Genomic DNA, 13,510 nt, shown 5'->3' on the forward strand with positions numbered 1-13,510 from the left:
GGCCCTGAGGAAGGGTGAGGGGACCGGCGGTGATGGCTGGGGTCTGAGGAGGTGGCCCTGAGGAAGGGTGACGGGACCGGCGGTGATGGCTGGGGTCTGAGGAGGTGGCCCTGAGGAAGGGTGAGGGGACCGGCGGTGATGGCTGGGGTCTGAGGAGGTGGCCCTGAGGAAGGGTGAGGGGACCGGCGGTGATGGCTGGGGTCTGAGGAGGTGGCTCTGAGGAAGGGTGAGGGGACCGGCGGTGATGGCTGGGGTCTGAGGAGGTGGCCCTGAGGAAGGGTGAGGGGACCGGCGGTGATGGCTGGGGTCTGAGGAGGTGGCCCTGAGGAAGGGTGAGGGGACCAGCGGTGATGGCTGGGGTCTGAGGAGGTGGCCCTGAGGAAGGGTGAGGGGACCAGCGGTGATTAGGGTGCAAGGAGCAAAGAATAGAAGTCTCATCGATGCCCTGGTCTCCCGTTAGGTGTGAGGGGGAGGGGTGCAGCCGTCAAACCTTTGGCTCTCACCTGGGACCCCAGAATTGTGGTGTCCAAGCCCTGTGTCTGCAGAAGGCGACCCCAGCACAGCTGGCACGGAGGTGGCAGGGGTGGCACAGGGTGAGGACTCCAGGGCAGGCCCCGGTGGGGCTCTCTCAGCACGAGGTCTTCAGCGTCTTGGCCTCCAGGCTGCAAGTCTGAGGTCCAGCTAGGGCCTTGCCCATCAGAGATGTCAGCAGGATGTATTTTGGTCATTTGAGTCAAAGCTGGATCCCACCACATTCTGAAACGCCAGGAAGGGGTCACACCCCAAGCAGTGAGGCCCTCGGGAGATGGCTGTAGAAAGATCTGGAAGGGAATGGGAGAAGGACACCCTAGGGCCCCTTTCCCAACTCGAGGCCACCCTCTGGGCATCTTGGTCCCTGGCCAGAATGAAATTTCGCAGTGAGCTGTTGCCCAGAGAAGGACATTTTCGCATTTCCCCAAACCTTCTTTTTCCTTTTCCCACCTGTCGTTTCTTGCTGTACAGAGAAGCCAGTTTCCAGAAATATGAGAAAATGGGGAAGCAGCAGCCGTGTGGCTGGATGACAGCCGTTTTCACCATGTTTGGTGGAAAGGATGAGCCTGGCACGTTGTGGAGGGCATGGGCCATGGTTTGTGGGGTCATAGTGGGTCAGCACCCCAAAGTTAGCAAGGACCCCTTAGCATCTGCATTTCCTGGAGCTGGGCTGATGACATGGAGAAGAAACTCTCCTTTCAGGAGAGCCCACAGGGTCTCCTTCCATTGCTACCCTCACAGCAGAGTCAAGAATACAGGTGAGGCAGGGCCAGGCAGGTGAGGGGTGACAGGCAGGTGAGGGGGGTCAGGCAGGTGAGGGGGGCCAGGCAGGTGAGGTGGGTCAAGCAGGTGGGGAGGCAGGCAGGTGAAATGAATAAGTCAGGTAAGGTGGGTCAGGCAGGTGCAATGAGTAAGTCAGGTGAGGTGGATCAGGCAAGTGCGGTGGGTAAGGCAGGTGAGGGGAGTCAGGCAGATGAGGGCTGATAGGTAGGTGAGGGGGCCAGGCAGTTGAAGTAGGGCAGGCAGGTGAGGTGGGTCAAACAGGTGGGGGAGGCAGGCAGGTGACATGAATAAGTCAGGTGAGGTGGGTCAGGCAGGTGAAATGAGTAAGTCAGGTACGGTGGGTCAGGCAGGTGCAATGAGTAAGTCAGGTGAGGTGGATCAGGCAAGTGGGGTGGGTAAGGCAGGTGAGGGGAGTCAGGCAGACGAGGGCTGATAGGTAGGTGAGGGGCCGGGCAGTTGAAGTAGGGCAGGCAGGTGAGGTGGGTCAAGCAGATGAGACGGCACAGGCAGGTGAGGTGGGGCCGGGCGTTCCTCCGGGGGTCTGCAGAGGGCTCCCACGGGGGTAACCCTGCATGGCCAGCTCTAGGACTGAGGAGTGTGGAGGCAGAGAGGAGGGGCCGTGTCAGCTGAGCAGCAGGTCCAGGACAGCCTGGGTGGGTGGGCAGGGCAGGCTGGAGGGCAGGGCCTGAGGGAGGCTGCAGTTGAGCCCACAGGGCCCTGGAATGTGCCTGTGCCCGGAGCCAAGCAGCTCGTCCTCCAGCTTCACTTCCGGGAATGTCTCCTCCAGGTGCTTGCTGGGGCCGCCCTGCGGGGGTGTGGGGAGGTTGAAGGAGAGGCTGCGCCCCCTCCACTGTCCTTTACCCTGGAACGGGGGGAGGGGGAGGCCCAGCTCTCCGGCGGGCACCGCGGGCGGACCTGCACTGAGAAAGCGGGCTCTGCTGCAGGTCAGGGACACGGGGCTGGGAGCCGCAGAAGCGGCTGCGCTCAGCGACTGTGGAGGCTTGGCCGTGGAGGGATGGAGGCCGGTGCCCATTGTTTGTCTTGGGGGTCCTGGAGGCTGAGCAGCAGCCTCAGCACAGACGCCTTAGCTCCTCTGTCCTCTCCTTTTCTTCCTAGTTCTACTGGCCACTCGTGGGTCCCCGGCCAGCTCTGTCACCCCAGCCAGCGAACACGGAACATTCCGGAACATCACCTCTCCCCAGCCTTGGGCAGCCCCTCCCCAAGGCTGGGCCCTGGGGCCTCTCACCCTGGGATCCCAGCCCAGCAACCCTTACCGGGGAACGTTCTGCTGTGCACAGGGTGTCTTTCCAGGGGAGGTGGAACCTTTATACAGGTTTTTATGCAAATGATCACCGCACCACTGTAGTATGTGTGTGTGTCTCTTAAAAGTGTGTCTTTTCATCCACACACACACAGTCACACTCCCACACACTGTGACCTGCACATGAGTGTGCATGTAAGGTGCACATTTACAAATAATACCTGCACAGGAGTGCGTCAAGAGAGGATGTGATGGCCTTAGGAGAAATGTCTGACTTCAGTATTACACGGGTGTGTATGTGTCACAGATGAGCATTGAACACAAACATGTACACAGTTTGTGTTGCTATACGCATATGTGTAGGTGTGAGCACACTGCACACACAATGTACACGTTCACACAGGCACATGTATGAGCACTCGTGCCTTTGTGTGCGCACAGGCTGTGTGGGTATATGCATATGTGTAGATGCAAGCATGCTGCACACACATCACACGGTCACACTGGCACATGTGATGAGCACTCATGCATACATGTGCACACAGGCTGTGTGAGTATATGCATATATGTAGGTGCAAGAATGCTGCACACACATCACACACACAGTCACACTGGCACATCACACTCACGGTCACACTGGCACATGTATGAGCACTCATGCGTGTGTGCACACAGGCTGTGTGGGTATATGCATATGTTTAGATGCAAGCATGCTGCACACACATCACACACGGTCACACTGGCACATGTATGAGCACTCGTGTGTGTGTGCACACAGGCTGTGTGAGTATATGCATATATGTAGTTGTGAGCACACTGCACACACATCACACACACGGTCACACCGGCACGTGTATGAGCACTCGTGTGTGTGCACACAGGCTGTGTGGGTATATGCATATACGTAGGTGTGAGCACACTGCACACATATTACACACATTTGCACAGGCACGCATATGGGCACTCATGCATGGCTGCACAGGGGCACACACAGACACACCCCCCACAGGAGTGCCCGTGTTGTCGAGCCCCCGCCACAGAGCTGCACCGCCGCTTGGTGCCGCATGCAGCGAGTTCCCACATGGGTTGGTTTTCGTCTCCTGAAACTAACTTGGCAGAAGCAAGTGTCCATATGTAGGTGTGGGTCTCTGTCTTCATGCGTCCCCCATGCCCCGACACACACACACGTTTCCATTAATTAGCAGGGACTTGGAAACCTACTGTCCCCGGCTCAAGGCAAATGCCAGCAGTCCCGGGTTTTTGTGGGGCAACATAGAGGGAGAATTGTCTATCAGAGGGCTTTCCTCTCGGCAAGCCGGGAAACAAGTGGATGTCCTTTGTCCGCCAACAAGTTATATGTCCATAAAAGACGAGCCCGGAGAGGCAGGCCGTCCTTTCAGCCCTGACAGCGTGTCAGCACCGGGAGCTGGCGCGGGTGGGTAACGAGCGCACACCGCCCGTCGAGGGACATATGGCTCAGGCGTGCGCCGTGGCTGACGAGTTGTCAGGAATTCATGGCAGGGCTTGTTTTGCCAAACATTTCACTATGGAGGAACAAGGACTCCAACCTGGTTATCAAAATTTGACATTTCGAAACCGCCTGAAGAATTTTTAACTATTGGGTTTCCATGTCAACAGCATGCCTGTCTTCATCTGCGGCCAAGGCTTCCGGCTCCCTGTGCCCTGTGCTGCGGGGAGGACAGAGTGCCTTTGTTTGCAGCCGCCCATGGGCACAGGCGGTGCGCACACACATGCACACGGCAGTGGCTTTCTGTGCTCCAGGAGGGTTTACGCTGGGGAAGGGAGGAGCTTCACATCTGTGTGTGGAGGAGTGGCTGGGAGCTGCCCCACAGACCCGAGGCAGCCCCCGGACACGCTGGCACTGGCTGGGCTGCGGCTGGCTGAGTTCTGTCGTCTGCAGAGGAGCAGGACCTGGGACGGGGGCTCCCTCTGGACGTGGCTGGCCTGGGTGCCTCTCCTTTAGGAGCTCTTAGTGATGGGTGTGGTCAGGAGGAATGCCACCCCAAACAAAAACCCCCTCGGCCTCCCGGTCTGGCAGGAATTTGGGAGGTCCCGATGACTTGAGCCAGATGGCTTGGTGCTGGCAGAGGCCCCGATGGAACGGATTGTTCTGTGGCTCTCGTTCCTCTGCCTTTGAGACACCCGGGGTGGGGGCAGGGTGGGGCGGGGGAGGCTGGCGCTGCCACCACATGGCCCGGCTCCCTGGGGACCTGAGGACATGAGGTTCCCGCTCTGTTCTTGGTGCATTTCCAGGCAAGATCGTCATCGTCTGGGAGAGACGGGGTCTGGCCATGGGAGCTCAGGGTGGCGTTCCCCACTCCTCCATCCACTCTAGACCAGGGATGCCAGGGACAAAACCCCAGGGCAGGCCATGTCTGTGTGCCAGGAGGCATGTGGGCAGAGGATGGGGCTTGGTTTCAAATCTGGGCCCTGCCACTTACTGACTGAGCATGCGGCCCTGGCCAGCCTGGACTCTCAATCCCAGCCCACGGGTCCCATAGTTGGACAAGGCTCCTGGGAGGACCCAGAAGCTGGCAGCAAGGAGCTCCCGATGAGCGTCAAACCAAATGCCATGGCCTCCTTCTTGTTTCAGGAGGAAGCCCAGCCCAGCAGGCGCTGCAGCCAGGGTCCTGCAGCTCTCCCTGGGGCCCTGGAGGCCCCTTTCTGCTCCCCTGTCAGAGCGCCCAGCCCAGCAGCCTAGAAGGCCCCACGGTGTCCCCAGACTAAGCCAGGCTCCTGCCGGAGTGAAGAGAGCAGGAGAGGCCTTGAGCAGACCCTGTACACCTGGTTTCCTGAGGCCCCTCTGGCTGATGGTGGGGATCGGGCTGAGGGTGTAGGGTCAGGGTGAGGGGGTGGCAGGGGCACGATGCCCTCCATTCCCCCGTGGGCCACTTGGCGTGGGGGTGCCATAGATCCAGGCAGTGCACGGACCTCTCTGTCACCAGCGCGTGGTCAGCTCCATGCCCCTTCCTGAAGGCAGATTCAGGTGTGGATGCTCCGGGTTTTAGGCTGAGTGGCCTGCTTTTATATTGCCAGGAAGCTAAGGATGGTTTTAATCATCTTAAAGGGTTATAACAAAAAAAGAAAAATACGTGAAACCACCGAGATGGCCCGGGGCTGCCAAGCCGAAAATATTGACTACCTGGCCCTCTACCGAAAGTCGCTGCCAGCTCCTGGTTTAGGGGCGGGGATGGGAGCTGGGACTGAGCAGGTGGAGGAGGAGGACAGTCCTGGGCAAGGGGCTGAGGGCCGCTGCCCCGAGCCCTGCCCTCAGGCTGGTTGTGAGCCAGGCCATGGGGCGCCCCATCCTCAGGCCAGTTTTCTGGCTCTGGTTGATTCGAGGTAGTTGGGTATTGGCCGGCGAGCTTTCCCTCCCTTGAGCCCTTCAGGATACAGTATCGTCCATGTGGAACTTTGGAGGGCAGAATGAGGACCAGGTGGTGGCCGGAATCAGAGCCAGTCAGCTCTCCCTGCACTGGTGCTGCCTGACAAGCAGTCCAGCTTCTGTGGCCCACAGCAGGGAGCATGGCTGTGCCTGCTCATGGGTCTGCCATGCTCTCTGCTCCGGGCCGCGGTGGGCTCAGGTCTCTTCCATGCGTCTCCGTGTATTCTTGACTAGCTACTTCCCGGCATGGTCTTGCCGTGGGAAATCGCAGGACACCAAACTCAACCTCCGGAGCTCATTGAGGGCTCCTCCTGGGTCACATCCACAAACATCCCATTGGCCAAGTAAGTCCCACGGCCAGTCCTAGGATCAACGGTGCAGGGAGCTTGTCTCCTTCCACCCTGGAGGTGCGGAATCCAGTCCCCAGGGCCCACAGAGCAAGCAGGTGAATTGTGTCATGTTTATATCTGCATTTTACTGCCACTTTTCAGTTTGTATTTTATAAAGTATGCAATAGACTTACATTTGGAGGCATGAATATGTATTTGTGGGGGGGATACATACTCGTTTTTGTAAACCAATGGGACGTGAGTTCACAGGGGGTGGGAGCCTGTGGGGTGGGCACTGGCTGTGTCTTCCAGCTCCGAGCTGCTGGCTGAATCCTGGGGAGAGAAGTATCCTGGGGCTTTCTGCTGACCTGCCGAGTAATTGCCATTTTCAGATCTTGGTTTCTTGGTAAATAATGACATTTCTCCATCTCACTGAGGATGCTGGCTGTATGGAAATGAAGACAGGACTGGCCCAGCCAGGGCCCTGGAGAGGTGGCCAGAAAGACCCTGGTGGACTCCTAAATTGGTTTATTTGCCAGATAATCGGAGGCAAAGCCGATACCCTAATAGGACATGGGCTCCTCCAGGCTGTGCGTGGCCGGGCAGTGATCACTCTGAAGTGGTTGTTACTGTTTCCCAGGCAGGAAAAGCTGTTTTGATTTCCCTCTTGGCATCTGTTCTGAAACAAAGAAAATTATTGTGTTGACTTTTCTTAAAGACGGAGTTACATGTAGATGGGTGCAGTTTGTCACTGCAACTTTTCTCTTCCCACTTTCTGTATTTTTTTAAGAAGCTAGGAGCCCCTCAGGTGGAAATTGGGAAGGACGAGGAAGGTATGCTGTGCTGAGCTACAGCCAGGTCGGTGCCACCCAACAGGGCCCGCCCACGGGAACAGAGCCTATGAGCAAATGAAGAAATATCCAGCAATGTTGCTGGAGTTCCAGGGCCTGTCAGAGAATTTCAGGAGAGGGCTTAACAGTGCCAGGAAGGCCACAGGGCTCAGCTAGAGAACTTCAGGAGAGGGCTTAATAGCGGCAGGAAAGCACAGGGCTTAGCTGACCAGGCAAGGTCACCCCCAGGACGTGATACGTTGGCTGAGAACTGGGTAACGGGAGCCAGAGGGGAAACTTCGAAGTCCTAGAACCTGCCACCAGTGCTGAAGGGGGCAGGGGTACAGGCAGAAGGTGGGAGGGGATGGGGCCTTGCCAGGGAGAGGAGTTTGGTTGGATTCCAGCACTGGAGAGAAAACCGGGGTCTGGCAGAGCCCATGTCCCATGGATTGGGGGGTTGGGAGTGGAACTGGGGGCCTGGGAAGGGTTAGGAGCAGCCGGGTAAAAGCCGGCAAGCCTTGACTGCAGGAGAAGGGCTGGCCCCCTCACCCGCAGTGAACCTGCTGGCCACCAGGGCTTGTGCCTTCTTGGGTCTAGCCTTGTGCACGGGAGGCTGAGTTTGCCCAGGTTAGACCCGTGTAGGTCACAAAGGTGTGTTTGAATTCATTTCCCACTGCAGCACCGGTGCAGGTGGGAAATAGAAGGGACCCGTGGGCTGAAGCCTGCTCCCCAGGACCAGGGCGGTGGGGGGAGGTGGATCCCCTGGGTGGAAGCCTGGAAAACCTCTGGAGGGGTGGGGGAGGCAGATCCTGCCTGGACCCCCAGAGAATCCCTCTCTGAGGCCACTTGTGCCCAGAACTGACACCCGCCATGGGAACGATGACCGATTACCCGACCTCTCTGCTCCAGTCCCTGGTCCCCTGAGGTCTAATGGGGCACATAAGCCTTTGACTTCTAGGGTGTCCTCCGCCCCCGGCAAAAACGACCCAGTCCCACCTCGAGGTAAGAAACGCTGAGTGCAGATTTGCACAGGAGTTTGCCTTTTTTTTTTTTTTTTGCCTCAAATGCATCTTTTGTTTTTCATGAATCCAAGCCTCGCTTCCTTTTCTTCTTGTTCTTTCTCAAGTTACTGTACTAAAATAATCTCATAATTTGCCAATTATTTCTCCTTTACAAAACGATGTTATTCAGAATTTAGTCACTAATGTACTGTGAAGCTTGGCCTCAATTTTAGCTTCAGATGTTGAGAGGAAGATTTTTGTGGCACTCGGTGTAATGGGTTTGTTTTTGTGTTTGCCTGTCAGACCATTTTTCATTGACAGTAAAAAAAAAAAAAAAAAAAATACAAACAGCAGCCATTTATTAGAAGCCGGCCAGGTAACACAGGTCCTGGTAGCAGCTCTCTGTGTGGACGTGAGGCTCCAGACCTGGGCCAAACCCTGCAGAGGGGCTCACCAAAGGAAAATGGGGATCCTGGGCTGAGGAACCTGTTCAGGGACAGGGGGTGGGGGAGTCAGGGCTGGGAGTGAAGCCCCAGGAAGTCCGCCACTGAACGGCAGCACTTCTCAAGACTTTGTGCCTCCTGGGTGTGTGCACTGGACCCAGAGACACCAGGACCCTGTCCCCCCGGGGCGTTTGTACAGGGTCTTGGAAACCCCAGAAACCTGTACCATTTGGGGCACTTGTGCAGGGACCTGGAGACCCCAGGACCCTATAGCCCCTGGGACCTTTGTGCAGGAACCCAGAGACTCCAAGGAGCCTGTCCCTGCTGGGGTGTTTGTGCAGGTACTTGGAGACTCCAGAACCCTGTACCCTTTGGAGCATCGTGCAGGGACTTGGAGACCCTCCCCATTCCCATGCTTTCTGGAGGGCCCGTAGGACCCAGACTTTTGCTGAAGGGCATTGTTTCATTCTTTGTGGAGTCTGCCTCTCTCAGGGAAGACAACTCACAGTTCAGCCTCGGCCTGCTGCTGTTTTCCTTGTCCCAGGTGTGAGGAGCCCAGGCATATTCCCCAGCCCGCCTGTATGCCACACAAGGCAACAGGTGCCACCCCCCGTGTCGGTGTTGGGAGGGTGGAGGGAGGCCAGGGTGGGAGGCCCCACGCAGACCTGCAGTGAGGACTCAGTGCACCTGGCCACAGACACACAGGACCCTCCCCTTGGCTCTGGGCTCAAGTCCTTCTTCAAGGTGGGACTGCTGGGAGGCCTTGACCTCAGGGGTGGCAAGGTCTGCAGCCCTGCCAGGCTCCGGGTCTTGAGTGCCACCACCCGTGCCCTGGGAAGGCCCCAGCAGTGCTGTCTTCCAGCTGGGGGAAGCCGGCTCTGGGCTCCCCCGGGGCATGTTGGGGGCCACAGATACCCCAGGGGATTGTGTGGGTGCTGAGTGGAAGGAGCTCCAGGACGCCGAGTGCAGGGCCTGGGAGGCCAGTGTGCAGGGCCCGGCATCAATCAGCTGCTGTGGTTCTTGTCACCCGGGTGTTCAGATTGGAGGGGCCGGGGCTGTGTGTGTGGTGTGTGTGTGCGTGTGCATGTGTGATGTGTGTGTGGTGTGTGTGCGTGTGTGGTGTGTGTGATGTGTGTGTGTGGTGTGTGTGTGGGTGTGGGGGGTGTGTGTGCATGTGTGATGTGTGTGTAGTGTGTATGTGTGTGTGATGTGTGTGGTGTGTGTGCATATGTGTGTGTGCGGGTGTGTGGTGTGTGTGTGGTGTGTGTGCGGGTGTGTGGTGTGTATGTGTGTGGTGTGTGTGTGGTGTGTGTGCGTGTGTGGCGTGTGTGTGCATGTGTGGTGTGTGGTGTGTGGTGTGTGTGTGATGTGTGTGTGATGTGTATGTGTGTGTGGTGTGTGTGCATGTGTGGTGTGTGTGTGGTGTGTGTGCGTGTGTGGCGTGTGTGTGCATGTGTGGTGTGTGTGCGTGTGTGGCGTGTGTGTGCATGTGTGGTGTGTGGTGTGTGGTGTGTGTGTGATGCGTGTGTGGTGTGTGTGCATGTGTGGTGTGTGTGTTGTGTATGTGTGGTGTGTGTGTGTTGTGTGTGCGTGTGTGATGTGTGTGTGTGGTGTGTGTGTGGGTGTGTGGTGTGTGTGTGGGTGTGTGGTGTGTGTGTGTGGTGTGTGTGTGATGTTTGTGTGGTGTATGTGTGGTGTGTGTGATGTGTGTATTAGTGTGTGTGTGGTGTGTATAGTGATATGTGTACTGGTGTACTGTCTGGGGTGTATGATGTGTGGTGTGTGTCATGTGTGGTGTACAGTGTGTGATGTGTATGGTGTGTGTGTGTTGTGTGTATGTGTGTGTGATGTGTTTGTGTGGTGTATGTGTGGTGTGTGTGATGTGTGTATTTGTGTGTGTGTGGTGTGTATAGTGATATGTGTACTGGTGTACTGTCTGGGGTGTATGATGTGTGGTGCGTGTCGTGTGTGGTGTGTAGTGTGTGATGTGTATGGTGTGGAGTGTGTGGAGTGTGTGCATATTGTGTGAAGTGTCCATGACCACTCTACATAGCGGGACCCCGATCTGGCAGTGGGTGACTTGCTGAGGGGCACAGAGAGGGGAGAGTGGTCTGGGGTCTGCGTCCACCTGGAGCCCTCCACGCCCTCCCCTGGCACCTGCGTCTCTGAACATCTCCTGGGGAGCCGGGGGTCGTTTGTCTCCTCCAGCCCTGTTGAAAATGAGGATCTCTGACGCATCAGCCCTTATTACCAATCAGCCAGGCCGCTCCCCTCCCCGGGGCAGAGATGGGGCCCAAGTCATTTTTTGCAATAACATTTGTGGAACTTAAAGACAAAATCCTTCATAAAAGAATCGTAAAGTGTAATCACGGCAATGAAGCAGGCCCGAGTGGAGGGGAGGTGACCTTTCCGGCCACTCTCTGGAGGAAATGTCACCCAGGAACAGCAGGAGGTGGGGGCCTTGCCTCCAAGGAGAGCCTCCCTGCTGGTCTGGCCTTGGCGGGGTGGGGGCAACCTCTTACGGGGGGACCCTCGCTGCTGCTCATGGAACCCTCCCGCCATGACAGAGCAGGACACCTCGGGCCCGCTGCTGACCGCAGTCTGGAGAGGAGATATTATCCTTGCTGCAGTGGAGATGGCTGGACCTCACTGGAGGCCTCCCCGCTCTGGCTTGCTGTGTTCTCAACTTCCTGGGGGACTGTGTCCCTGCTTGGGCAGAGCCCACTGACTCCAGGCCTGCTCAGTGCAGAGGCTGCTCCAAGCTGAGTATCTCTGGGACCTGTGGCATTCAGTTAGGCTCTGGACAGGCCAGGTGTCTGCCCCAGCAGGCAGCTTCCCTCCAGGCGGGGCATCCGGGCTTCCAAGATTCCCCTCCATTTGAGCCTCATTCTCCACCTGGAGAGGCACGGGTGATCCCCTTGGGGGGCTCCAGAAGACCCCAGAAAATGAGGGCTTTCAGGGCTGGAGTTGGTCTCTGATAAGCCGAGGAGCTCCTAGGGGCCTGGGGGGCTCCAGGCAGCCCACACCATGGATGTCTGTCCTTGGTCATGTGCCAGTGCCATGGGTACCTGGGTGCTCAGCAGGACAGCGGGGTGGGCTGCAGAGACCACCTGCTCCTAAGTGCTCCGTTGGCCAGACCTGTCAGCCGGGGTGTGTCCTGGTGTCTGGGGTGTGCACCCTGGGGTGGGGTCTTCCCTTCAGGTCCCATGGTTTACATACCATCTCCATGACCCTAACTTCACAGAGCCCCACCCAGCTCTGATGCCCGCCACACTGGCAGAGTGGGGTCCAAGCCCTCTGCAGAGCTGTGGACCTGGGGGGGCATCCTCCCCCCACATTGTCTGCCCCCTCTATGGGAGGAGGCTGCACAGGGCAAGCCAATGCCACCGGCTTGGGGGCAGTTCAGGCTGTGTCCCCACTCCACGGCCAGTCCTGGGTTTGCCAGGGACTCCGTCAGCCCGTCCCTCGAGGTGACATCCAACAAGGCAGCCGTTTGTTGAAATATGCAGACCTCTGCACCGCATGCTAATCTGGGCTTTTTTCAAATGAGCTGCAGCACCAGGAGGGTGCAACGGCGCTAACTGCCTCAGCACATGCCAGCTTCCTCCCGGAGCTGCACAGAGCGTCACAGCTGGCTAGGTGCTTTGCATTTCCACCCCCCTTCTTAAGGCCTGATGTGCACTAAGCACTCACTCTGGACTTGCTGTGTCCCTGCGTGCCCACAGATGAGGGTGCATGTTGGTCTCAGTCCCCACTCCGGCCCGCGGGGAGGCTGACTTGGAGAAATTGTTGAGTTCTGGCTGTTACCACGATCTAGGCGAGGCCTGCAAACAAGGTGTGGCCTGGGGTCCCACGCTGCCTCTGAGGTGAGACAGCCCTGAGGGATCCTGAAGTAAGCCAGACTCGGGGCTGAAGTCTGCATCTCGTCCCACCTCCTGCCGCCAGGCCCTAAGGGTGTGAAGGAAGGATGCTGAGCGCACCTGCTTTTCAGTGGGCAGCAGCCGCCTCTCCTTTGCTGCATGGTGGGAGCAGTCCAGCCAGCCCCCAATGGCTCAGTCAACAGGCGGAAGGACTCTCAGGGGAACCATGACTTTCACAATCTCCAGATGGATTCCCGGATCATGAGGTTCTAAGCGAGTCTTCAGGTTTGGAGAAAGTGGACTGTATTTGTGGGAGACACTATTCTTCCTCCCTCTTGCTCTGCCCTCCCCGCAGTCTTTCCGCCACTCACTGAAGCCTGCCATCCAGACCGTGCCATGCTGCCATTTGGCGTAAGGCCTCTGGTCTCGGAATTCCCTGGCACAGTGTTCCAGGTGGCCCCTGCCTCAGAGGGGGCTGGATCTGCCCCGGGTCACAGCACTCATAGGACACTGTTGTGATTGCAATTATTTGGCTGCTCCCTGACCTGAGTGAGACGCCCATGAGGGCAGCAACCCTATGTCTTGTATCTCCTAATGCGTAGTGGATAGCCCAGCACACAGTAGGTGCTTAATGAATGTTTCTGGGTTATGCAGTGATTACTCTGAACCCAGCTGCCACTCACAATCTCTTTGGAACTAGGTTGGGTGTTATGGAGCATCCTGTGTTGGTGCTGGGAGAGGTGGAGGCTCTGGGGCTGCCGCTGTTTTCAGGACCCCTGCTATTCCTGGGCAGACAGGGCCGACACCCAGAAATCATCCAGGAGCAGTACCAGGTGGGCTCTAGGGTGTGGAGACAGCTGGGCAGGTCCCTTGGGTGCAGGAGAGAGGGAGGGGAAATTGCTGCAGTTACCTAGTGCCCCAAGGAGATTGTCGCCTGGGCACCTGAGAGACCCCAGGACACAGTCCCCACGGCCCGTTCCAGTTAGAGGCTCTTTGTCAACAGATGCCCCTGGAGTCCGGCAGGGCAGATTAATACATGAATGAGTGGGTGAAGGCGTGAGTGCTG

General features: G+C 57.6%; 1 protein-coding gene and 1 long non-coding RNA gene across 3 annotated transcripts in view; one reads left to right on the forward strand and one right to left on the reverse strand.

Moving 5' to 3' along the window:
* The window catches only part of TAFA5 (TAFA chemokine like family member 5), a 267,603-nt gene that overhangs the window by 43,796 nt on the left and 210,297 nt on the right, over nucleotides 1-13,510 (forward strand). The window lies entirely within an intron of this gene.
* Nucleotides 6,437-12,532, reverse strand: LOC107970281 (uncharacterized). Its single transcript, XR_001712798.3, has 2 exons — nucleotides 12,278-12,532; nucleotides 6,437-6,984 (listed from the first exon to the last, which is right to left on the reverse strand). It is a non-coding gene; the product is annotated as an uncharacterized LOC107970281 (long non-coding RNA).

The sequence above is a fragment of the Pan troglodytes genome, chromosome 23 (assembly GCF_028858775.2).
Source record: "Pan troglodytes isolate AG18354 chromosome 23, NHGRI_mPanTro3-v2.0_pri, whole genome shotgun sequence".
Classification (NCBI taxonomy): Eukaryota; Metazoa; Chordata; class Mammalia; order Primates; family Hominidae; genus Pan; species Pan troglodytes.